The sequence below is a fragment of the Dasypus novemcinctus genome, chromosome 3 (genome assembly GCF_030445035.2).
Source record: "Dasypus novemcinctus isolate mDasNov1 chromosome 3, mDasNov1.1.hap2, whole genome shotgun sequence".
Lineage (NCBI taxonomy): Eukaryota > Metazoa > Chordata > Mammalia > Cingulata > Dasypodidae > Dasypus > Dasypus novemcinctus.
Genome location: NC_080675.1, coordinates 64,634,152 through 64,647,142, shown reverse-complemented (window position 1 = coordinate 64,647,142; position 12,991 = coordinate 64,634,152). Strand labels below are relative to the sequence as shown.

At 34.9% G+C, this 12,991-nt stretch overlaps 1 pseudogene; it reads left to right on the top strand.

Moving 5' to 3' along the window:
* The first annotated feature begins 12,131 nt into the window (after positions 1–12,131).
* On the top strand, positions 12,132–12,744 carry LOC131278120 (ubiquitin-conjugating enzyme E2 E3 pseudogene; annotated as a pseudogene).
* The last annotated feature ends 247 nt before the right edge of the window (positions 12,745–12,991 follow it).

Below are 12,991 nucleotides of genomic sequence, written 5' to 3'. Positions count from 1 at the left end.
TGATATCTCTGGAGCTTTAGCCACTGGAACAGCAGGTTTGGGGATATCCACTAATCAATACACAAAGCTATCTAAGCAATTGATTGATGATGTCCAAGCCTTATCTAGCACTATACAAGATATCCAAGATCAATTGGATTCTTTAGCTGAAGTAGTATTGCAGAACAGGAGAGGGCTAGACCTCCTTACAGCAGAGCACGGTGGGATATGCTTGACCTTACAGAAAAGGTGTTGTTTCTACACTAATAAATCTGGCATTGTTCGAGACAAAGTTAAGAAGCTTCAAGAAGATCTGGAAAGAGAAGAAAGGAGCTGGCTGACAGCCCCTTGTGGAATGGGTTGAATGAACTGTTACCCTACATGCTCCCCCTCTTGGGACCTCTGCTTGGCTTACTAATACTTCTATCACTAGGACCTATTCTCTTAACAAGATTATGGCCTTTTTAAAGCAACAACTGGATGCCATAAAAATGCAGCCCATCCAGGTCCATTATCATAGACTGGACATGGCCGACTACAACGAGGGGTCTAACCACTACTTGCAAATGGATCCAGCCGGTAGGCCTGATCCCAGACCATGAATATCTTGTCAGTATCTTCTGAGGTGCTGGACTGGTTAGTCAATGATGGGCAACTGGGCAAGGCATTCTTGCGATAACAACCACCTAAGACAGAGACGTGGCCTTTCGCTGCCACGATTCTCAATGACAGGTAAGGTCTAATGCAATCGTCTGTTTGCCAGCCCTGACCTAAGACAGGCACAGTCCCCCCAGAATGGGCCCTCTTGTCAGTCTTCCTTTTCTGCTAAAAATATTAAAGAAAAGAGGGACCTGTGGGAAGCTCCCTCTGGCACAGGTGTTGTATTGGCCATCTTGTTGCTAAGCGCTATTTTTAGATACTAACCCAGTTAAGTTTCCATTTCCCCACCCTCGCTGTAGTAACTAAGTTTCTATCCTCATGCCACTCAGACGATTGTTTTGAAACGTCCACGAAAAGACTTCTTGACTTGGACCAGTCAGATCTGTGGTGCGAAACCTCATTCATCCCTGGCTATAAATACCCCTGATTGACCCTCAATAAACAAGACTTGATCAGAATCCTGTCTTGTCTCCATTCTTTGTGTCTCTTGTCCCTTTTCATTCCCACTCCCTCCCTCAGGTCTTGGTTCAACTGATCCACAGGTCGGGTCATGGTTTAAAGCATAATACAAAGCTACAGAGATCAAAACATCATGGTAATGGCACAAAGACAGACATATAGACCAATGGAATTGAATTGAGAGTTCATAAATAGACCCTTACACTTGTGGCGAATTGATTTTTGACAAGGCTGCCAAGTTACTGAATCGGGACAAAATAGTCTGTTCAACATATGGTGCGGGGAAAACTGGATATCTATATGCAAAAGAATTAAAGTGTATCCCTATTTCACATCATATATAAAAATTAACTCAAAATCGACCAAAGAGCTAAATATAAGAGCCAGGTCTATAAAACTCCTGGAAGAAAATATCAGGAAGCAGCTTCAGGATTTCGTGTTATACAATGGTTTCTAAGACTTTACATGCAAGGCACCAGCAATGAAAGAAAAAAATAGGTAAATGGAAGTGGACATGGTTCAACTGATTGAGTGTTCGCCTACCATATGGAGGGTCCAGGATTCGATCCCCAGGGCTTCCTGATCCATGTGGTAAGTTGGCCCATACGCAGTGCTGCTGTGCGCAAGGAGTGCCCTGCTACAAGGTATACACCCTGCAAGGAGAGGTGCACCACATAAAAAAAGTGCAGCCCACCCAGGAGTGGCACTGCACACATGGAGAACTGGCACAGCAAGATGAGGCAACAGCAATGAAAAAGTGACATAGTTTCCCACATGACAAGAATGCAAGCAGACCCAGAAGAACACAGTGTGAATGGACACAGAGAGCAGAAAATGGGGAGGGGGGGGAGGGAAGAGAAATAAATAAAAATTGAAAAATAAATAGTAACAAAAAATAGGTAAATGGAATCTCCTCAAAGTTAAAAAGTTTTGTTCATCAAAGGGCTTTGACTTGAAAGTAAATAGACAACTTACCTAATTAAAGAAAATATTTGGAAACCATAGCAGATGCGGTATGAAAATAAAAAGATAAACATCCCTGTTAAAAAATGGACCAAAGACTTAAATAGACACTTCTCCAACAAGGATATACAAATGGCTAAAGGCACAGAAAAGGTGCTCAACATCACTAGTTATTAGGTAAGTGCAATTCGAAACCACAGTGAGATATTTCACACCCCCAAGAATGGGTCCTATTAACAAAAACAGAAAATTGCAATTTCTTGGTTGAATGTGGAGAAATAGGAACATTCAGTCATTGCTGGTTGGAATGTAAAATGCAGTTGTTGTGAAGACAGTTTTTCAGTTCCTCAGGAAGCTAAATATGGAATTACTACAGGATCTAGCAATCCTGCTATGAGGTGTGTACCAGGAAGAATTAAAAGCATGTACTCAGATATTTGCACACAGATATTATTCAGAATTGCCAATAGATGGAAGCAACCCAAGTGTCCATCAACCAATGAATAAGCTAGATGTTGTATATACTTATGATGGAATATAATTCAGTTGTAAAAAGAATGAAGTTCTGATGCATGGGCCAACATGGATGAAACTTGTGGACATTATCCTGAATGAAATAAGCCAGACACAAAATGGTAAGTTTTTTTTTATCTCATTAATAAGAACTAATTATAATAAGCAAACTCTGAGAGATAGAACCTAGAATACAGGTTATCAGAGGATAGATTGGGGCTTGAGAATGGGGAGCTGATTCTTAATTTATACAGAATTTCTATATAGATTAGTTGTAAAGGGTTGGAAATGGATGGTGGTGGTGGTAGCATATTATTGTGAGTGTAATTAACAACACTGAATTATGTTTGTGAATGTGGTTGAAAGGAAAGTTAGAAGATATACAATATGGACTGTATAACACAGTTAACCCTATTGTCAATGATGGACTGGATTTAACATTGTAAGTATAAGATGTTCTTTCATGAATTATAACAATTGTATAACACTAATACAAGGTGTTTATAATAGGGTGCTATATGGTGAAAATACACCTACTGTAAACTATGGGTGTTAATAGTTAATAGTACTATTTTGGTATTCTTTCATCAATTATAACAAAGGACCACACTAGTACAAAGTATCAACAATAAGGCAGTGTGGGAATGCTATAAATCTACAACTTCTCTAATTAATAAAATAAAATAAAATAAAATAACATGTACTAAGTGATAGAAACCAGACACAAAATACTACATATGGTATGATTCTATTTGTATAAAATGTGAATATAAATAAATCTATAAAGACAGAAATAAATTAGTGACTTTGTAGAGGGATCAAGAGATAACAGATACAGGTTATGAGGTTTTTCTTTTTGCAGTAATGAAAATTTCTAAAATGACTGTGGGGATGAATGCACAACTCTGGGAATATACTAAATGCCACTGATTGTATATTTTGGATGGTTTGTTTGATTCGTGAATATATCTCGGTAAAACTTCTTTTTAAAAAGAAAAAACAAAAACAATTGGATGTCTTACAAGCAGATTTCAACATCACCTTTACTTGAATTTCCACACTGTCAGCCTGACCTACAGAATTCAGACATGCCAGCACCCTCAGTTGCATGAGCAAATTCCTTAAAATAAATCTCTATATATATACCCCGTTGGTTCTGTTTTTCTGGAGAACCATGACTAATATACCTGAGCTGACTGCTTAACTGTAATATGCATATTACACTACAAATCTGATTTTCTTTGTAAAGATGCAGGAGTGTTCTTTATTTTCCAAAGAAGTAATTAATAAGTTATGATTGTGATTATCATGGTGTGTATACCTGAAAAATATTAGTTGGTTGATTGTATTAAATTATACTCTTCCTTTGGTTTAGAATAGTAAGATGATTGTGAATGCCTAGCTCATAAAGGTACCATTAAATTCAATGAAACAAGGACAAATCTTAGCAATCACTATGTATTCTGCTTAAACTAAGAGATGCTTTTGTGGTGATGAACAGCAGAGCTAATGAGAAATGGTAGCTTTCCACTTGCATGAGAATCACCCTGGCCACTAGAGTCTAACTACTGCTAAAAGAACATCAGGCTGTGAAAACGGCTGAACTGATTTCAGAAAAAAATCCAGTGGAAGGGCTATTTCACCAAAACAAAAACAAAGTAGAATGAGAAAAATATATAATGTAGGAAAGAGCAATTTTAATGAAAACTATAGCATTAAAATGTTAGGTAAAATTTTGAGTGGTGAAAATATTGTGGATTTGAGGCAGGAAAATCTAGGTTTAAATCTCATGGTTTTCATATTTTGCTGCTTTAGTTAGGCAACTTAGCCTTGGAAAATTAGTCAACCTCTCTGGCCTGTAGTTTCCTCATTGATATCGGGACAATGATATCTGCTTAACAAAATATGTTTGAGATACACACAGTTATAATTAGCATAGAATAAATAGCATTAGATACTGCTGCTTGTTGCTATGGGGGGAGTAGAAGGGTGAGGGGGGCGGGGGGTATATGGGGACCTCATATTTTTTGAATGTAATATTAAAATGAATCAAGACAAAAAAAGATACTGCTGCTGTTGCTGCTAAAGGTACTATTGCCATTGCATTCATCACTAGCAGTCCTATTCCTATGTACTGTGATCATCTACCTATCAATATCTATATTATTTAAGGTGCAATGTGAAGAGAGTTGATGTCTTCCATGTGTTATTATGTATGTTATATTTAATTACAACTGATAGAAGAGTATGCATTTAAAAAGTGTCCAGGGCCCTCTTAAAATTCCTGTCCAGTTTTTAGGGAATTAAGTCTTAATCTTCATTTATGAATTACTCCCTCACTTCTCACCTGAACATGTAGACTTATTCTTTTTTCATTATGACAATATTAACCAAAAAAATCTCAATTACTTGCAACTTCAACAGTACTTTTGGTGATAAAGAAATGTTATGCATGACAAAACACAAAAGAAAAGCTCTATTGCAATAGACTTGAAATAATCTAAGGGACTCCCACTTTTCAACAAGAGTAAACTATTATATCACAGTTCTGGAGGCTAGAAGTCCAAAATCAAGTTGTCAGCACATCCATGCTCCCTTTGAAGGCTCTGGAAAGAATCTTTCCTTGCTTCTTCCTTTCTTCTTTGGCATTCTTGACTTGTAGATGCATCACCTCCATCTTTCCATCATCCTCTTTTAATTTTTTCTGTCCTCTTCTTATAAGGACACTGTCATTGAATTTAAGGCCCATTCTAATCTATTAAGGCCTTATTTTAACTTAATTACATCTGCATTTTATGATGCCAGCATAACCTTGATACCAAAACTTGAAAAGGCATTAGAAAAAAATGGAAATTATGTTCTCAAAAAATCCAAAATTTCCTAAGCAAAATAGGGAATGAAATATCATGAATGTAAAATTCTAATATATCATAAGCCATTTTAGCTTATTTCAGACATACAGGGTTAGTTTAACATTCAATAATCAACCAGTGGGATCCAATGGAATTCAGAATATTAACAAAATAAGTAAGAAATATTTTATATTAATTGATGCAGAAAAATTTTGATAAAGTTTAACATATATTCTTAAAATAATTTTAACAATTGAGTATATCATTCCATTTTATATCCATGACTGGCTTATAACAAATAAAACATTTTTTAATTTTAGTGGTTTCCCTAAATATGTTTTATTATTTTATCAGCATCTGCATTTAAATGCAAAGATAATTTATTAATTTATCTTCTATCTACCTTGAAATAATCTATCTCTTCCAAATCATGAAAGAACCTTACAAACAAATGCTACCAATTCCTCCCATCCATATTTTGTGGTACTAATGTACTATATTTCCTTTTATAGTTGTAATAAACCTATAATACATTGCTTCTTTTTCTGCTTCAGAAGTTATTTTTTTCTTAGAATGACTAAACAATAAATTAAATATTTTATATTTACCTGCTTTGTAAACTTATAAGTCCATTTTACTGTCTGGAATTAAATTTTTTCTGCCTTAAGAACTTTAATGTTTCGTGTACCACATGTCTTCAGATAATTGCTTCTTTGAGTATGTGTTTGGTCTGATAAAGTCTTTATTTGGTGGAATAAAATATAGACTAAAGTGGACTTACTGGGATTCTACTATAGACTTACTGTGATTCTAGCTATGGAAGAAATTATATCATTGATGTAGAGACAGTGGCCAGTGGAGATGACAAAGGCAGGGAGAGGGAAAAAGAGGTGTAATATGGGGCCATTTTCAGACCATTATATATCCTGTCATAACCTACAGAATTTAGTGGGAGTGAGCGTAAACTATAATATAAACTATAATCCATGCTTAGTGGCAATGTTCTAAATGTGTTCATCAATTGTGAAGAATATATGACACTAATGAAAGAAGTTATTATTGTGGGGAAGGGTAGAAGTTGTGGGGAGTGGGGCATATGGGAATCTCTTATATATTTTTGTGTAACATTTTGTGTAATCTAACTGTTAAAAAATAAAAATTATATTTTAAGAAAGTCTTTATTTCATCATCATATATTTTTGTTATACTACACATAAAGTAAAATTCATTTATTTTTAGTGACTAGTTCTGTGTCTGTTGACAAAAGCATAAACCATAGCAATCAAAATATAGAATATTTCTTTCATCTTGGAATCTTCTCTCATTCCCTTTAGTTTTATAGTCAGCTTCACACCTGTACTTCTAGACCACAGAAACCCTTAACTTGGTTTATGTCTCTATAGTTTGCCTTTTCAAGAATATCATGTAACTGGAATTCTATAGTGTTAGACTTTTGAGTCTCTGTTCTTTCATTTGGTATAATATATTTGAAATTTATCCATGCTATTATATGACTTAGTGTTTCATTCCTTTTATTATTGCAAGTGATCATATTGCATGGAAATACCACAATGTGTTTAGCCATTTACCAGTTGAAGAATACTTGGGTTTTTTCCAGTTTTAGGTGATTAAGAATAAAGCCATGATACACATTCACTTAGAGTTTTTTGTGTGGACTTAACTTGCATTTTGCTAGGGGTAATACCTATATGTGAGATTTCTGAGTTATTTGGTAAGTGTAAATTTAAATTTATGAATGATTGTAAAATTGTTTTCTGAAATGGCTCTTGCATTCCCACAAACAGTGCTTAAGATTTACAGTTGTTCTGATCATCACCAACATTTGGTATAGCTAGTTTTTGTTTTGTGTATTTACTTTCCAAATAGATGTGTAGTGGCATCTCATTGTGATTTTTATTTTCATTTCTCAAATGACAAATCACTGAACATTTTTTCATGTTTTATTTGCTATCCGTATATAATCTTTGGTGATGTGTCTTCAAATCTTTTGCCTATTTTTAAAATAGGATTGTTTGTTTTATCATTAAGTTTCAAGTATTCTCTTATTCTGCATACAAGTTCTTTGTCAAATATGTTTTGCAAATATTTTTCCCAGTCTGCCCTTTCATTCTCTTAATGGTATTATTCACAGAGGAGATGCATTTAATTTTGAAGAAATTCAGTTTACAAGTTTTTCATTTGTAGATTATACCTAGGAAATATTTACAAAACCCTTCAGAAAGATTTCTCCTATGTTTTCTTCTAAAAGTTTCATAGTTCTCAATTTGACATTTAGTTCTATAATCCAATTTTGATTAATTATTTTATATGGTGCAAGGTTAGGATAATTTGTTTTTTGTTTTTTGTTTTTTTTGCATAAAGATGATCACTTGTTCTAGTAACATTTGGCAAAAATATTAGCTTTTCTCCATTCATTGATGCTGTTACTTTATCGAAAAAGCATATACATGTGTGGGTCTATTTCTGAACTTTCTGTTCTGTTCCATTGATCTTTGTGTTGATCAATTCACCAGTGTTACCCTGTATTAGACAGGCCCTGTGTACCTGGGTCTCAGGAGTCTGGTTATCTCATTGACCCTCCCCCTCTTCTCTTTGGGAACCCAACCCTGTCTTGTACATTTTTGTTGTGTGAGTATTGTATGGGAAATTGTTTACCTCTTGTCATTGGAGGGGAACCCTTTATGGCATTGGTATGGGATCTTCCTTCTTGTGCCATCCCCCTGAGTTAGAGTACATTTTTTTTCTTTTAATTTAGTCCATTCCTTAGCCCCGAAGAGACACATAGCCTATCCCCTTGAGTGAAACAAAGCTATGAATAAATCTATTAAAATATTCTATAATATAATAAATATTGTGTTAACTTTTCGTATTTATATTAAAAAATACCAGCAATTATACAATGTCTTTGAAAAAACTGAAAGATGCTGTGGTAGATTGAGTTATGTACCCCAACACAAATAGGTTTTTTAAAGAAGTGTGAAACCATTTGTAAATAGGACCTTTTGAAGGTGTTATTTTTGGTTAAGGTATGGCCACCTGAAACAGAATGAATCTTAATCTGTATTACTAGAGGACTTATAAAGAGAAGAAACCATGAGTCAGTAGTCAGGGAAACATGTGAGTGGCTAGATTTAAAAAAAGAGGTCATCTCCATGAGATAGGAAGCTGAGATAGAAGCCAAGGAACCCTAACGATTGCTAGCAAACACCACCAGAATGCTATAGGCACTGGGAGGGAAAAAGCCTTGCTGGTACTTGATTTGGATTTCTTCTGTCCTCAAAGACATGAATTGATAAGTGCTTTCTGGTTTAAGCCAACCCATTATATGATGTTTGTCACAGCAGCATGACAAAGACATAAGCCACATGTATAGACTGAAATATTTAATACTGACAGATAACATTTCTCTACAAATTAACTTGTAGAGTTTTCACATGAAAAATATAATAATAGATCTCTCAATAGAAATTGATAAATGCAAAATACAGATAAAATCAATAACAGTGAATTAAAATGGGAAGTCTTATAAGTTGAGAACTATAGGTCTGTTTAACAGTATTTGCACTGCCACTAATTAACAAGATTTGGCATGTCATAGAATCATGAAAATAGCCAGTCATTCTGTATGTCTAAAGTGAAGTGGCTGCGGGTGGGGTCGGGTAGCTGGAGGGCATAGTTGGGGGAAAGTGAAAGAACAGTAGAAAGTTCTGAGATATGAGACAAAAGTACAAGATAGGACTGATTAGTTGGCATGATATTTCAAAAAGCCAAGCAAAGTATGCCTTGAATGAGATGACTCCTTAGAAACAAAGTTGGAAAATGGTGAAGATTTGAGGAGCATTAAGAAATTTACAATTCTGGGGTTGATGGTTAAATGTGAGAACAATCCCGTAAGAAAATACGCTTAGATGCATAGGTTTTTGCTTTTTGTGGGTTGAACCGTTTTGTGCTTCAATGAGATGGAAATTACCAGTGGAGAAACACTGATGACTCAGAAACCTAGAATATTTTCATTATTTACCTGACTATTAACTCCAGTGTGATGACTTCCTTTTACTATTTTTTTCTTCCTGAAATGACTTTCTGATTTGTTACACTGGTCCGATAGAGTAAATGATTTATCTTTGTGAAGGCCTTGAGATGTTGTATTCATGCTTTACAGAAATCTCCAATGAAAGAGAGCGCCTATGAGGAGAAGTGAGCACTTTAAACTAAGTACACTAATTTCACAACTGATGACTTGAATAATCTAACCAGGCTGTGTATGACAGCTTTTTGTTGTACATTTCAAGGGAATCCTATATACTTAAATAAATTTTCTAGAGGCAAGCTGTCAGTCTTTCAGTTTTGCTTGGTTCTAATCTCTGAAGGGAGTCTGATAGCCAGAAAGGGTTGAAAATGATGCATGAAATTAAATGTTCAAAATATATTAAAAAATGAAAGGGAGGATGAGATTGGACATGCATCCTAGTTACCAATCTGTCTCCCTTCCCAAGGAACGACATTCTGACATGGGCCTTGTAATACTGTTCCCCTAAATCCACACTCATGCCTCTATACATGATAGAAAAGCAACAGTAGTGGCTGTGTTCATGAAAAATAATAATGCTCAATCTTACCCAGTTTCTACCTTTCTCACTGCCCTGCTCCATAGGCTCCATGCATATCTGGAGATATGGCCACAAAGGAAGGGAGAGTTTAATAGAGGAAGGCAAAACAACATGATATGAAGACATGGAATTTGACATTACACATATCCAGGCTCTTTGTGACTGTGTGCTGATGACAATATCTCTACTTTAGTTTCCTCCTCCTTAAAGTGGAACAAGTATTAAATATCTCTTAGAATTGTGAGCTGGTATAATTAAATAGATATCTTAAGTTTAGTGATATTAAAATGAAACAATCTATTTGGAACATTTATAAAATGATTGGTGTAACATCAATGTTCTTTAAGTGAGTATTAATGTGGGATTGGTATCGTTTATCAGTTCAAATGTTAATATCATTAAATAATTCTACTCAATTCATATTTTTAGATCAAGTGCAACTATATTAGTTGAGAATGCTTTCTCTTCCATATTTGAAATCAAAGTAAAAATTTTAAAGGAAAACTGAAAAGAAATATCAATAAAAATTATTTACAACCCAAACCACTCTGAATGTATTATCCAATAAAAAATAAATAAAATTATTTTTAACCTTAATTTTAAGAATAAGTATCTAGGCTTAATACCTAAGTGAATTTTGATGCATACCTTGCTTAGAATTATGGATAAGAAGTAGAAAATTACCTAAAAATTAAAGAGTATTACAATAACAATATTCAAGTTGATTTTACTAATCTCTGGTGAACATAATAGTAATTCTAATATACACATCCTGTAGAAAACAGTCTTGAATTTATTTATCTCTATGTGTGTTCATGTGTGTTTTGGGAGAAAGTTTTTTCTTTTCCCTCTAAAATATGTATGTATCTTCCTTTTCAATTAAAAAAGTTTTGAAATTTGAAAACATACTATTAATATGTGTTAAGTTTGAAGTGTTTCACGTGGTTATAAGAGCTGTTTTTAAAATTTAATTTTGTTACCATTATAGTCTGTGTTTTAGTATTGATGACCAAAAATAGTTATTATGGAAGGGAAAAATAACAGGAGAAAAAGTAGTGAAAAAACAATAAAGTTATGAGAAAATCTAGAAACTGGAAATAAATAAATCCCATGACCAAATGGAATTTGCCCAAGACTTTTAAGAGAACTGAAGGGTGAAATTGTGAAATTGTTAGCCAAAATATATTACCTCTTTGTACAAAAACTGCAGTGACGGTACAAAAACCCTGCCAATGTGACTCACATCCAGTAGATATTCTACAAATACAATTGCGCTTTGACACTATGGTACCCAAGGTTGTAGAATATATTAAAAAGAATGAATTAGAGATACTTTTTTAATTTGAAAAAGCATATTGAACTGGATAAGCAAAAAAATCTTATCGTTTTTATTTACAAATGAAATCTGGAATTTCAAAATAGTCTTTGGTATACTTTTCTGCTAAAGATTTTGAAAAATATCCATTTATGGGGGGGATTATTTTCATCATGTAGACTCACATGAGACAGGAATTTTAAGATTGTATATGGTATGTAAATATATCTCAATAAAATTGCTATTAAAAAAGATTTCATACTTCTTGATGTCCAAGTGTAAACAGTATTACTTCATTTTGTTTTGCCTTATCTATTTTTTTAACGGTCTTAGGAAAATAATGTGAAAATACTAAAACTCCAGATAAAATAATTTTAAAAGTGTGGAAGGTTAGATGACACTTTTAAAGCCTTAAGTCTTTGCTTCTCCGCAGCGGCGAGACCTCAGTCGACGGGGTTCTCCTGCGTCTCCTCCAAGGCGAAAAACTATACTAATACAGTATAGGTTTTCTTTTCCGAAGGCGCTCGGTGGTGCCACCCTCTGGCCGGAACCAGTCACTGCAAAGTCCCCCCACTTTCAGTGTTCACATACATCCAAGGCCAGAGACTCCTCGCTTTTCTCCCCACTCACCCCACATCAACAATACCCAGCTGACTCCATTTCCTTAGAGAAGTATTTTTGTTTTGTTTTATTTTTTTCCTCTCTCGCTTCCCCACCCCGGTGACAGCGGTGAGTTTTCCGAGAAATAACTTTACCAAGATGTCCCGAGATAGACAAGGGTCGGATAATGAGTCTCAGCACCAGCGATGGTAGTTCAGATGCGAACCAGAGAACCCAGCGTTCCAGAGCCTGAACAACAAAAAGAAAGACAACCTTCTGCCACTCAACGAAGAAAAACACCGAATTCTCCAGCAAAACCACTGCTGAGTATCCACTAGTGCTAAAAGAATTCAGAAGGGGCCAGCTGAAAAAACCTAATGTCCTCCTCTTAACTGCAGTGCTGAGCCAAAAGGAGAAAATGTTTATGATTGCAGATAGACCATACTTGGTCCACGAGGTTCTGTATATAAAGGTGGTGTGCTTTTTCTGGATATCTCATTTTCATCAGGTTATCCATTTAAGGCACCAAAGGTTACATTTTGTGCTAGAATCTATCACTGCAACACCAATGGTCAAGTTATCACCTGTCTGGGCATTCTTAAAGACAACTGGAGTCTGGCTTATCTCCGAAGTTTTGCTGTCTACTTGTTTCTTTTTGGCAGTCTTCAATCCTGTGGATCCTCTGGTTGGAAGCATATGCATTCACTATTTGACCAACAAAGCAAAACAAGGCAGAACAGCCTGACAGTGGACCAACAAATACACAACATAATTCACATAATTTCTTCTTAATGTGAAGGAGCAGAAGGCATCTTCTCATTGTGCTGCAAATCTTTATAGCCTTTACAGTTCAGACTTCTATGTATATGTTATACTGCTACTCTCTGCTTTTAGCCTTTGGAAAATAGGAGACTCCCCCAAAAAGGTAAATGCTACCAAGGGTAGAAATTTGTAGCTGAAGATTAGTTATATTTAAAATGTCTTCTTGTAAGCCTCGCTAATATCAAAATGTATCTTGT